Source organism: Dendrobates tinctorius, unplaced genomic scaffold, assembly GCF_039654945.1.
Source record: "Dendrobates tinctorius isolate UK_male_01 unplaced genomic scaffold, ASM3965494v1 ptg000177l, whole genome shotgun sequence".
Classification (NCBI taxonomy): domain Eukaryota; kingdom Metazoa; phylum Chordata; class Amphibia; order Anura; family Dendrobatidae; genus Dendrobates; species Dendrobates tinctorius.
In genome coordinates, this window is record NW_027361844.1 from 21457119 (window position 1) to 21470173 (window position 13055).

Here is a 13055-nt window from a genome sequence, read left to right on the forward strand (position 1 = left end):
CGATCAGCAACAGCGAGGACGCTGGTATCTAAGGTAAATATCGGGTTACTAAGTGGCGCGCGTCACTTAGTTACCCGATGTGTACCTTAGAAACCTGCGTGCTCGCACCGGGAGCTGCGAGCACGCAGGTTTCTTAGAGCGCTGGGAGCCTCGCTGATCGTTGGCTCCCGCTGTCCAGCGGGAGAGCAACAATCAAAAAATGGCCCAGGACGATAGTGCACGATCAGCGATACCTGGCGGGGGGGGGGGGGGCGGTTGCTGATCCCCGTCACACAAACAGCGATCTCGCTGGCGAGATCGCTGTGGTGTCACAAAATCAGCGATCTCGCTGTGGCGTCACAAAATCAGCGATCTCGCTGTGGCATTACAAAATCAGCGATCTCGCTGTGGCGTCACAAAATCAGCGATCTCGCTGTGGCTTCACACGTGTGTGACGGGGCCTTAAGGCCCCGATTCATCAACGTGTTTCTGGTGTAAATCACTTTCAATAGTTGCAACATCTTTTCAGAGCACAAGATTGTGCAAAAGTTTTGAAACTTTTGGTGTATTCACATCATTTTCACCACATTCCACTAAAATGAGAGGCACTATGGTGGGACAGAGGGCGTGAAGATGCCCCGTCGTCTATTTCATAATGAGTTGTGGATTATCCTACTCCAGTCTCTGTCTAGAGTTAGTCATGTGGTGAGGTGCACGAAGGCATTCACCACTTTTCAAACAAGCCTGATTTGACATGAACAGCTTAACGAATCAGGCGCCTCTGATTCCATCATTCCCTCTCTTCAAGACTGGCGTGATCAATGCCTGTCTTGATTAATTGGAACTCATGTGTTTCTGGTGTTTGCGAGGTTCACATTACTTAGTAAATATTGTTAAATTATAATAATGGAATGTCTTTGAAAACTACTTAATTTCCATATCCAGAGATTAATTTTTCACGTAATTGTTCTATCCGAGATTTTCGTGTATAGAATATGTACCAATTATAGCCTATTTGGCTGTTCACATGTCTGTGTTTTTTTTCTGCAGACCATGTGTCCATGCTAAAATCCATACAAGTCTATGGGTCCAAGAAAATAATGGACAGCACACGGATGGCATCAGTGTACAATCTGCCCACTGTCCGTGATTAACATTGCAAAGGATAGGAGAAATTCTGTAATTCATTTAGTTATCCATCCATGAAAATCATTGATGGTAAAAACTGACAAACTTGGATTCGAGTCACTGATATGGCACGTGTACCGTTTTTTGTGTACGTGAAACAACACAAACGTTTGAGGCCTAGGATAGTCGTCAAATCGCCCGATTCGGCTGACTTTATTCCTATGTGTATTAGCACCTTTAACCATCTGAAAGGAAATACTTTTGTTTCCAGGAAAGAAATAATCAGTATTAATTAAACCATTAGCAGTAGTTAAAAAAGACAATGTTTGGCCAAGGGCTAAAATAACTTCTGCTTGCTAGTTCACTTTTATTAGCCGCTCGGTTAATTGCCAGAGTCCAATTATTCCCCATCCGGACATAAGGTTGAAGCAGCAATGTTCAACTTAGTTTACCAGTACCGAAAGTGCTTTTTGTAGACTCCTCATAATTATTCTATAAATTAGCAATTATTGAGACATCACTTATATTGATTAGTTTTAAATAATTTTTCTTTTATATGAACACAATAGGTAAAATATGAAATCTTGTGTAGAACTCTCTCTGAACAATACACTACTGGATCCTTAACATCTAGTGACGGCGCTAATTGGATTTTAATAAATGTAGTTGCACAAACTGGAAATAATTAACAACAGATTTGATTTTTTTATATATTTGTAATTGCTCCCTGTACAGTACAGATAAAAATATCTATTCCATGATTCATGCAGAAACAGAAAGCTCTAGTTGTTTTGGCAAAACACCAGCACTTAGGGAACATAATGGCTAGAAACATAATTGTTAGAAACAAATGAAGACAAATCCCAAGGTTTTTCATACAGGTTTTCCAAATGGCATGATTGTGAGCGGGAAAGCATCTTCCTATATGGCATGACTTGCTGATCAGGAAGGTCTGATCTCTTGGAAATTTGCTAGGCGAGCAGACCAGCTCAACTGTTCTATGTGTGGATAACTCTGAAGACCGAAAGCACACTACCACCTGGCGTGTTGAAAACGCCAGGGAGATTAAAAACAAACTCAGCTTTAAGGATGAAATCTTCAAATATTAAAACCCATCTTTTATTGGTTCATTTAAAAGCAAGGTGGATACGGTGCACCAGGGAAAACCAACGCTTTTCAAAGATGGCATCTTTGTTACTCATTCTACTAAGAACTTTGCTGCATTTGTTTTTCCGTGGTGCACTGTATCACCATGATTTTTACATTTTTAAATTTTTAAAACATTCATTAATGTTTGAAGAGTTCTTCATCTGTTTCTAATCTGACCTCTTGGACCCTATAGTTACTAGAATGAAGGGTATAACCCACAGAAAGATTTAAATTCTATGGCAGTAGTGTAAGTAGCTCCTTACTTTTGTCTTTATGAAGGTCTCACATTGTAGTCTGGAGCGCCTCCTTATTAAAATAAAAGAGGGATCACTGACAAAGATTATTAGGACATCTCATAGATTGTGAAAAAGAGGACAAATACAGCTTAAAACATCAAAAAATGACCCTTCGAAACTGTTCTAAAATATTTAAGGAGGACTGTCCAGAAGGCTGTTCTTCAACCATCTTAGTTAATTTTTTTTCTAATTAAATAGAGGTCAAAAAGATATAAAAGTAAGTTTAATCGTGCAAAACTAGTTGTGGCATCTGAAAATCTGTTTCAGTAGACCTATGTGAATGTTCTTAGTAGCAGGAAGACAAAGGAGGGGTAGTTTTAATCTCCTCCTTGTAATTTCAAGTGCCCTAAAAGTCCCGTCATGTACAGTGCCCTAGGCTTTCTGCAGCTTTCCCCTTTTTCAGTGCTAACTTTTGCGTCCAGCCAGGATAGTGTTAGAGCCAACACCCAAGAGGAGAGGGCAGAATTTTTATATTTATAGGATTAGGGTATATTTCTGGAAATAAATTTTTACGGTAAACCAACAATTAAGGTGGATGAAAGTGGCACATGAGATTGTGAAGAGTTGCTGCACATGACTAACTGTATGGCTAAGCCGGCCTGCAATAAGTAGTTGTAACTTAAGCTGTATGTAGGGGGTCTTGAATTATTTATAATGAGGCGAAGATAGTATTTAAGCTTCAGAGCTCATATTTCAGAGTAGGAGAGTATCAATATTAAGAACCTACTGGTTCTTCTAGTATGTCGCTCAAAGTTAGACCTACATTTCGGTTCTCTCTGGTGTCATCTTATTACTCTGTATAGTAGATAAAGCAGACTATATATATATCAGAGGTATAATAATCCCGACACAGGGTTTAGTGGACTCATCAGAAACAGGGTTTAATGGATTTCATGGACTCGCATAAGATACACTGGATTAGGTTAACGGAAAATACGGTGGCCGGCTAAAAATGTTCTGCGCTAAACCATTCAGTACGATCTGTATGTGACATGATACCAATCTGTACATAGTACAGTTTAGACCACTAATAATAAATGCCAAGAGAACGCAAAGATCTTCCTTATTCCTTATCCCCCTAGGTCAGTGGCATTCTCACTGCTTTTTCTGTCCTGCTCTCCCTTTCTCAGTAACGTTGACTGGTGACCCTTGTTTTTGTTTGTTTTGGATTACAGATTATATGGGATCCGGTTCTTTAGGATTTCCAGCATTGGAACCTGCAGTCTGATATGAGAGCGTGAAGAGTTTTGTTTTTTTAAATGATTGTCTGTTTTGTCAACTCGAGTATAAATTTACTTATCATTTTATCTCTAATTTGATATCATCTAATTTTCCTGTGGTATCACAGTCCATCATCGGAAGCCCTGAATTTCAGACCGTTTAGTGTGTCAGACTGTGTAAGGAGTGAGATACATCCATTTGGTAAGAGGCTACGTAACACCCTGTTGTCAATTTATCCATACATCTCCAGGAGGAATAACAGAGTCATGGCATGCAGCATTTTTAAAGGGATTTTCCATTAGTGTCCAGTCCTTTAAAAGGCTATGTGTCAGCAGGTTTTTGCTATGTAATCTGAAGACAGCAGGAGAATAGGGGCTGAAACACAGATTTCGTCAATATGCCATTTATTAGGCTGTGTTTACTTACAATAAAGGTTTTATGAAGGGCATTATCACTGCTCGGACTACAGCTCACGAGACTGCTAGACCAACACTCCTTTCTTTGATTAGCAGCTCACTGTCAATAGACAATGCACACAGAAATCTGTGTTGTGGGCGGGGTTAGCTTTCTAAGCTCTGCTTCATACTGCATTTAAGAACTCTGATTGTGTCACAACTGCTGAACCCCGTAAACTAAGTTATACATTGTTGGAATCATCAGGGTCTCTTTTCCTACATTACAGTGCTTTGAGAAGAGGTAGCAAAAACCTGGTAACAGATTCCCTTTCATTCTGGGCCCATGGAGATGAGAACAGATGAGTTAAAAAAAAAGAAAAAGAAAAGATACTCACCCCCGGACTGATGGCACTCCCCTGTACTCAGGGCTGTGTCTCCTGGCAGTCCTCTGGCATCAACATAAAGGGCTTCACAAGAGCAGCTACTGGTTGGTTGTTGTGCTCACATGCAATGCCAGCAGGAGAAACTAGTAAAGTTAATGACATTAAACAGAGAGAGAGTTATCAGAAAATTATCTATTATTTAAAGAGGACCTGTCACCAGGTCAGAAGTAATTAGTTTTAGCTTTTATTTTCTTCCTGTTGTTCTCTTGAGTATTGATTTTTTTTATTTTTTAAATCCACCATACTGCTCCAGAAATATGGGCCATTTAATTTAGTGCTAATTTTTATGGCCTTCATCAAAAGTGCATGGCTCACAGGATTCTCTGGGTGCGAGCCTTCAGGCTGCTCTACATTATTAACCTATGAACCACTTTTCCTTGGTAATGAGCAAAAAATGAAGCAATTAAATAGAAAAGTCAATACCTCTAGAACCATATGGCGGATTTAAAAAACAAAACAAAACTGCAATACTGAGCTGGAATAATATAAAAATAAAAATTGTCCACTTTAACCTGATGACAGGTCCTCTTTAACTCCTTTTTTAATGTTATGTGCATTTTTTATGTTAATATTTTTATTTTTTTTCATGTCATATTATCTCGATTTAAAATAAAAATATTGCAATTTTCAGACTGGCCACTAGGCCTAAATATCGTGTTTCACTCGTACTTCTTGTTCATTTCAGCAATTGAATTCACATTTACGCAGTAATACAGTAACACACAACTTATTCACTAAGGCCGGTTTCACATTTGCTTTAAAGGCCGCAGCGTTGGCCTGCGCATGGCTGCCGCCAAGCCCCGCCCACTGCCGCGTCTCCGCCGGTAGCTCCACCTCTGGGCGCATGACACTGCATGCGTCATGCGTCCCCTATCTTTATCACTGAGGACGCAGGCCGTGCGCAGTATGCGTTTGGCGGCGCCAGTGTCCTCTTGACGGTGCGCCGAGCGCAACCAAATTGCAGCAGGTTGCGTTTGGCACTGGTCGGCGCACCGTCAAAAGGACGCAGGCACCGCCAAAACGCATACTGCGCACAGCCTGCGTCCTCAGTGATAAAGATAGGGGACGCATGATGCATGCAGCGTCTTGCGCCCGGAGGCGGAACTACCGGCGGAGGCGCGGCAGGAGGCGGGGCTTAGCGGCGGCCGTGCGCAGGCCGACGCTGCGGCCTTTAACGCAAATGTGAAACCGGCCTAATATAGAAGCATTATCTGAGTATGCTTCAGATGGGGAAATGTCATTTTGAAGAAAGGGGGAGGAGGTGAGCTGTGACAAAAGATATTGTAAAAAGTGCATTCTGTGCTATTAACTGTGTACATAAAAAGGTATTACCTTTCATAATAATTCTGTCTGTGATGAGAATGAAATAGTGTGAGAATTGCACGATTTCTGATTTTTTATATAGTGATATGGAAAATGTAAAAAAGATCAACCTTTTTTTTAAAAAAAAAAAAAATACATGTTCGCTTTTTTTTTTTTTGCTATTCTCTTGTAGAAACAGGGTGGGATCCATAAACACATATTAAGATAGTTAAGGTCAGACAGTTGATTTTGTTCTACCAGAAACTAAACTAATGGTTGCTGTTATTCACTGACGTAAATAACCTATTAAACAAATACGGTAATTGAAAAAAAAAATAATTCCAAGAATAATCAGTATAAAATCGAAGCAACAATCTGATATAGTATCCACCAAAGACTGATACAGGTAGTGTCAGACTGTTCTTTGGCCAATCCTCGCAGAACAGATCTCCACTTAAGGCCTGTTTCACACATCAGTTTTTTTGGTCAGTCAAAATCCGCTAAAATGGCGGATAACGGATCCGTTCTTGTACTGACCACAACGTTTGGCACAGGACCGTTATTTTAACGGATCCGTCAATGGAAGAATTTTAAAGGAACCGCTGCCTGGGGAAAGAGAGAATGTTTCAGCTGCCAGAACAGAGTTTAGGGTTAAATTTGCAGCTGAGTGATGCGCAGGGCATGCGCAGTGAGAAAAGCGGATCCGGCTGCCCGAAAAAACGTTGCATGGTCCGTTCGGGCATGTCGGCGGACGTCAAAATTTTGGCGGATCCGCAAAAAAACGGATCCAACGGATGGCCATCCGTGAAGATCCGCTGGTAATGCAACTCAATGGGAAAAAAACGGATCCGCCAAGAAAAATGGCGGATCCGTTTTTTTTTGCAAAACGGCGGATTTTGACTGATGGACACAAACGGATGTGTGAAACAGGCCTAAGACAAATCATGAATAACTGGATCAATGCGTAAGATGAACTTGGCCTTTTCTCAGCTTTCAACAAAAAATAAAAAAAATAAAAACAAAGTATATTTTCAGTGGATGCATATCCTAAAGTGAGATTATTGGATGGCACCTGCTTAGATTTTTATGATCAGAAATGCCAGACCTGGCATGTCACTCTCCACAAGGAGAAACCTTACCTTTTGACCAGCAATGACATTCTCTTAACATTCTGCACATACCAATCTGAACAGGCTAATGTAACCCTGAGGCAGATAGGAGATATTTTAGTTTTTCCCGCAGTTTTATAATGATATTTAGCAGAGTAAAAGCTGAGTGTAAACTGTACTTCTAAAGCTCATATTCTAGGGTTTTCTTAGTAGTTAACTTTCATTAAAAAAATGCAACTTTGTGTTCAGGGGTGTTGGATTTTATCTTGGCCTGCTTCTTTGGATACTGTAATATTTGTATTACTTTTCATGATTGATTCACTCAGTGTAATGAAATGTTCTTTATGATGGACACTATGGTATCCAGCTAATGTATTAGGGCTCGAGCACACAACATTGTCACCTTCACAACCTTGTGATTTTCCATTTTTTTTTACTTTGTTTTTATTCCTCCCTTTATTCCACGAGCCATAACTTTTTTTATTTTTCCATCCACATAGCCATATGAGGGCTTGTTTTTTTGTCGGACAAATTCTACTTTTGAATGACCATTCATTTTATCATGCTATGCATTGGAAATCAGGGAAAAAAATCCAAGTTTGTTAAAACCGCAAAAAAAAAGTGCAATTCCACAATTGTTTTTTGGGGATTTTTATTTACCATGTTCACTTTTTAGTAAAACTGACAAGCCAATATAATTCTCCAGGTCAGTATGAGAGTGGAGATACCAAACGTGTATTATATTTATATAATATATTATTATATATTTATACGAGTTTATAATTAGGTAGTGAAAAAAAATTTGGACATTTGTAAGAAATTTTTTTTTGTTTGTGTCGCCATATTCTGAGACCTGTAATGGTTTAATATTTTGGGATATGGGGCTGTGTGATGGTTTAGTTTTTGCATCATGAGCAGACGTTTTTATTTATATCATTTTGGTGCAGATATGAAGTTGTGATCGCGTCTTATTGCATTTTATTGCAGTGTTGCAGCGACCCCCAAAAAATTAATTCTGCCATTTTCATTGTCTTTTCTCGTTAAGCTGTTCACCGATCAAATTAATTTATTTTATAGTTTGATGGATGGGACTTTTACGAACGCAGCAATATCAAATACCGTATTTACTCAAGTATAAGCCGACCTAAGTATAAGCCGAGGCACCTAATTTTGCCACAGAAAACTGGATAAGCTTATTGATTCGAGTATAAGCCGGGTATGCATTGTCCCCTCATCCCTGTCCTGGTATGCGTGGCTCCCCCGTCCTGTCCTGGTATGCTTGGCTCCCCCCGTTGCTGTCCTGGTATGCGTGGCTCCCCCATCCTGTCCTGGTATGCTTGGCTCCCCCCGTTGCTGTCCTGGTATGTGTGGCTCCCCCTCTTGCTGTCCTGTATGCGTTGCTCTCCCCTCCCCTCCTTGTATGCATGCTTCCTACTACAAAAAAAAATAAAAACATCCAATCACCCTCCTCCGCGCCCTGCACCTTGTTGGTTCCAGCTCCCTCGCAGAATCTCCTTCCAGCTACCAGCAGCTCTTCCTGTGCCGAGGGATCACGTGGCCCCGCTCATTAAGGTAATGAATATTCCCTCCACGCATATGGAAGTGAAGAGACATGCATATTCATTACCTTAGTGAGCACCTTAATGAGGAGCTGAGAAGGAAGAGGAGGGAGATGAGTACCTACCTTGGTCAGGAGCTGAATGGGAAGGGAAGGAAGATATACAGGGCTCAGAAAAATGAGAGGAATGTGATTAGGAAAACTGCTCTATAAACTGTCAATACTGAGGGTTGGGGGATAGTGTTTCTACAGGACTGAGGGGAGCACCTTTGTCAGAATCTAAGCGAGAAGGGGAGGAAGATGAGCAGCTATCTGCTGTATAGAAATCAATGGGCTGGAGAGAGCAAACTGGGATGCTAGGAGTTAACTCCTCTCCTGGAATATAACTGCTGCACACACTTGGCAGGCTCTTTTGGCTTAGCTCCTTGAAAACAAGCTGAACACTAAGTAAGCAGGAGAATGACAGCAGATAGAAAAAGCAAGTTAACTGAAAACTTTCTTATTTTCACACTCAATAACAAACTTAAGCAATTTAATAATATGAGAATACCCCTTTAACAAATGCATTGAAGGATACAGATAATCTAGAGATAAAAAATGGATTATGTTTGAGAAAGGTTGGACTTGATGGACCTGTGTCTTTTTTTCAACCTAAGTATCTATGTAACCCTTACATCTTTATGCAAATTGATGAATCTGAAATGTTGTACCTGATGTAGGAATGATTTTAAGATGAAAGATTAAGAATCCTACAAATAAATTAATACAAGTTCTTTCTCATTCTGGTTTTCCTAGGTGATATATTCCTGATCTGTACTCGGACCAATCTTTGTTCTTCAAGAAAAAAGAAGGACCCTGACTACCACAAGGGGTAAGCTGATGGAAATCTACGACAACTTGCGCAGAAAAACATCCAGCCATTGAACATCATATTACTAACAGACTCAGGCCACCGCATGCTCGCGCTTATATAATGGTGTTCTGCACATGATGGTCTTTTTTATCATTTGTATCACAGGCTGAATGCATATATAATATTTTGCTTATATTCTGCCCCCACTTGCTGGTCTCCAGACAGCACATTCAGTGTCTTTAGTGTCTATCCCATTGATATCTATGCAGCACGGTGGCATAGTTATGATAATGGATGCACATATGCTACTGAAGTTTGCTATATCCTAACCTCCTGCCCCATGCTGTATTTTATGACCCATCAGACTCAGGTTACACCTGGTGCTTGACTGCAGGTATTCTGCTCATAACCCAGCCACACTTTTGCTGAGTGTACTCTTTCTGAGCCTAATTAGGTTAAGATATATAGATGCCGGTTGTTTGCCCCGAGTGAGTAAATTGGCAAAATGTATTAATGGTATATATTGCCTTTCAATTTTTGCTTTCACTTAGAGAGAAGTCTCACTGCAGAGCTCAAGTAAGCTAAAATACTGCATTGCAGTCACTTTGCTAAGCCCTAACTATTTAATTGCTGGCTAGTAAAGCAGTGTTGAGAATCACCTCTCGCAGGGCTAGTCTCGTACCGTGTATCTGATAGCTGCATTCAGGGTTTGAAAATTTCTTATAGTATAATTCAGGATGTAAGAATTTGGATGTACCGGTAATTACTAAGCCAAGTCTCAGTTTTCTTCTGTTATCCACTTTGTTAAATATTTATTTAATTACCATCATTTATGATTAATTGGAAATAGGGATGATTTAAAAATAAATATATATTTTCACAATTTTTTATCAAGAACATCTTTTTGAGTCTGTTCATGGTTATCATTCAGGAAATATAAGAAAGATGTAGGCGTCTTCATTAAAGCAGTGTTGGGGTCTTATAAGGGTGTTCCAAGCTAAAGTTGATTTTATCCTAAATGTCCATTTATGTAATGTAACAATCTAATCATTTTACTAATATGCTTCAATAAAAATTTTTTACTTTATTCTTTTTGATATATATTTCTATTTTGATGACGTTTTGTTTGGAGAACCCCTAGTGCATGCTGGGATATTCATACAGATCAACATTCAGGGAACAGAGGCTGCAGTCTCTGCCCCCACCATAAAACAAAGCGTCTTTAGTAATGTCCGTTGCAGCGACTGGGCTAGTCTCTGCTCTGCTGAGCGTGTCATTTGTCAATTCCTACACATGCTCAGTATGAGATCCCTATTGACTGTGTGATATTATTTTGCATTGCACAGTGACAGTGCGCTCCATTTCCAACTCTAATGAGAAGTAACAAGATGGCAATAGAGGGCACTGTCAGTGCGTATTGTAAAGGAGTGAGTAGAGACCAGCACAGCCCTCAAAATAAACGACTGATGACCGCAGCCCCGACCACCTGATGATGTCCTGTTTGGGTATTAAAGCATGCACTGGTGTAATCTCAAACAAATATACTCTAAACAGCTGTGAAAAAAATAAAAAAGCAGGTATAATAGACGTGGAATGATAGCAACTTTTTAATGAATGTATATTAGAAAAGAGATTTGGATATACAGTGGGGGAAAAAAAGTATTCAGTCAGCCACCAATTGTGCAAGTTCTCCCACTTAAAAGGATGAGAGGGTCCTGTAATTGGCATCTCAGGTAGACCACAACTATGAGAGTTAAAATGAGAAAACAAATCCAGAAAATCACCTTGTCTGAGTTGGTAAGATTTATTTTGCAAATTATGGTGGAAAATAAGTATTTGGTCATTAACAAAAGTTCATCTCAATATGTGTTATATATCCTTAGTTGGCAATGACAGAGGTCAAACGTTTTCTGTAAGTCTTCACAAGGTTAGCACACACTGTTGGTGGTATGTTAGCCCATTCCTCCATGCAGAGATTCTCTAGAGCAGTGATGTTTTGGGCCTGTCGCTGGGCAACACGGACTTTCAAATCCCTCCAAAGGTTTTCTATGAGTTTGAGATCTGGAGACTGGCTAGGCCACTCCAAGACCTTCATATGCTTCTTATGAAGCCACTCCTTCGTTGCCCTGGTGATGTGCTTGGGATCATTATCATGCTGAAAAACCCATCCACGTTTCATCTTCAATGCCATTGCTGATGGAAGGAGGTTTGCACTCAAATTCTCACGATACATGTCCCCTTTTATTCTTTCATGTCCACGGATCAGTCGTCCTGATCCATTTGCAGAGAAACAGCCCCAAAGCATGATGTTGCCACCCCCCATGCTTCACAGTAGGTATGGTGTTCTTTGGATGCAACTCAGCATTCTGTCTCCTCTAAACACAACGAGTTTTGTTTCTACCAAACAGTTCTACCTTGGTTTCATAAGACCATATGATATTCTCCCAATAATCTTCTGGATAATTCAAATGCTCTCTAGCAAACTTCAGACAGGCCCTGACATGTACTGGCTTAAGCAGTGGGACATGTCTGGCACTGTAGGATTTGAGTCCCTGGGGACGTAGTGTGTTACTGATGGTAGCTTTTGTTACGGTGGTCCCAGCTCTATGTAGGTCATTCACTAGGTCCCCCCGTGTGGTTCTGGGATTTTTGCTCACTGCTCTTGTGATCATTTTGACCTCACTGGGTGAGATCTTGTGTGGAGCCACAGATCGAGGGAGATTATCAGTGGTCTTGTAAGTCTTCCATTTTTTTTATTATGGCTCCCACAGTTGATTTCATCAGACCAAGCTGCTTGCCTGTTGCAGATTCAGTATTCCCAGCCTGGTGCAGGGCCGCGATTTTGTTTCTGGTGTCCTTCGACAGCTCTTTGGTCTTCACTATAGTGGAGTTTGGAATGTGACTGAGGTTGTAGACAAGTGTCTTTTACACTGATAACAAGTTCAAACAGTTGCCATTACTACAGGTAATGAGTGGAGGTCTTCTTCTTAAAGAAGAAGTTACAGGTCTGTGAGAGCCAGAAATCTTGCATGTTTTTAGGTGACCAAATACTTATTTTCCACCATAATTTGCAAAATAAATCTTGCCAAATCAGACAAGGTGATTTTCTGGATTTGTTTTCTCATTTTGACTTTCATAGTTGTGGTCTAACTATGATATCAATTACAGGCCTCTCTCATCTTTTTAAGTGGGAGAACGTGCACAATTGGTGGCTGACTAAATACTTTTTTTCCTCACTGTATAGACACTTAGGATTAAAATCAACTTTAATTTTGGACCATCCCTGAAAGAGAAGTTGCCGTGGCTGTTGTCTCTCATAAGAACTCTTCTTTTTCACATTTTTTAGATTATCGTCTGTTGGGCAGATGAAAAAAAACGTATTTTTTTCTGTTTTGTTTGTCATATTAGCTTGATGCTAGAGAAGTACATAAAGGTGAAGAGAGCTCATAGCAAAAATTAAAATTGGGTCACCATGTGGGGCTCATTAATGTTTTTTTCTGCTTCTTAACAAGATACATGCATTTCTCGTGTCAGGTGCCAGTGTGTGGGGAAGGCTCAGAAGCTGAGCCAGCGGTTGGTGTCAGCTGTGTTTTACAGCCAGCACGCCTCTGTAACTGAAGCA

General features: G+C 40.2%; 1 protein-coding gene across 15 annotated transcripts in view; it reads left to right on the forward strand.

Annotated features, from left to right (window-relative positions):
* The window catches only part of MAP2 (microtubule associated protein 2), a 344963-nt gene that overhangs the window by 181925 nt on the left and 149983 nt on the right, over nt 1–13055 (forward strand). For 14 of the 15 annotated variants that reach the window (XM_073551582.1, XM_073551594.1, XM_073551580.1 and 11 more), the window contains one exon: nt 9376–9451. The gene's annotated coding sequence lies outside the window, so the exon portion shown is untranslated. Of the gene's footprint in view, nt 1–8113; nt 8239–9375; nt 9452–13055 lie in introns of those variants that run through there. The other variant, XM_073551587.1, reaches the window with a different exon arrangement.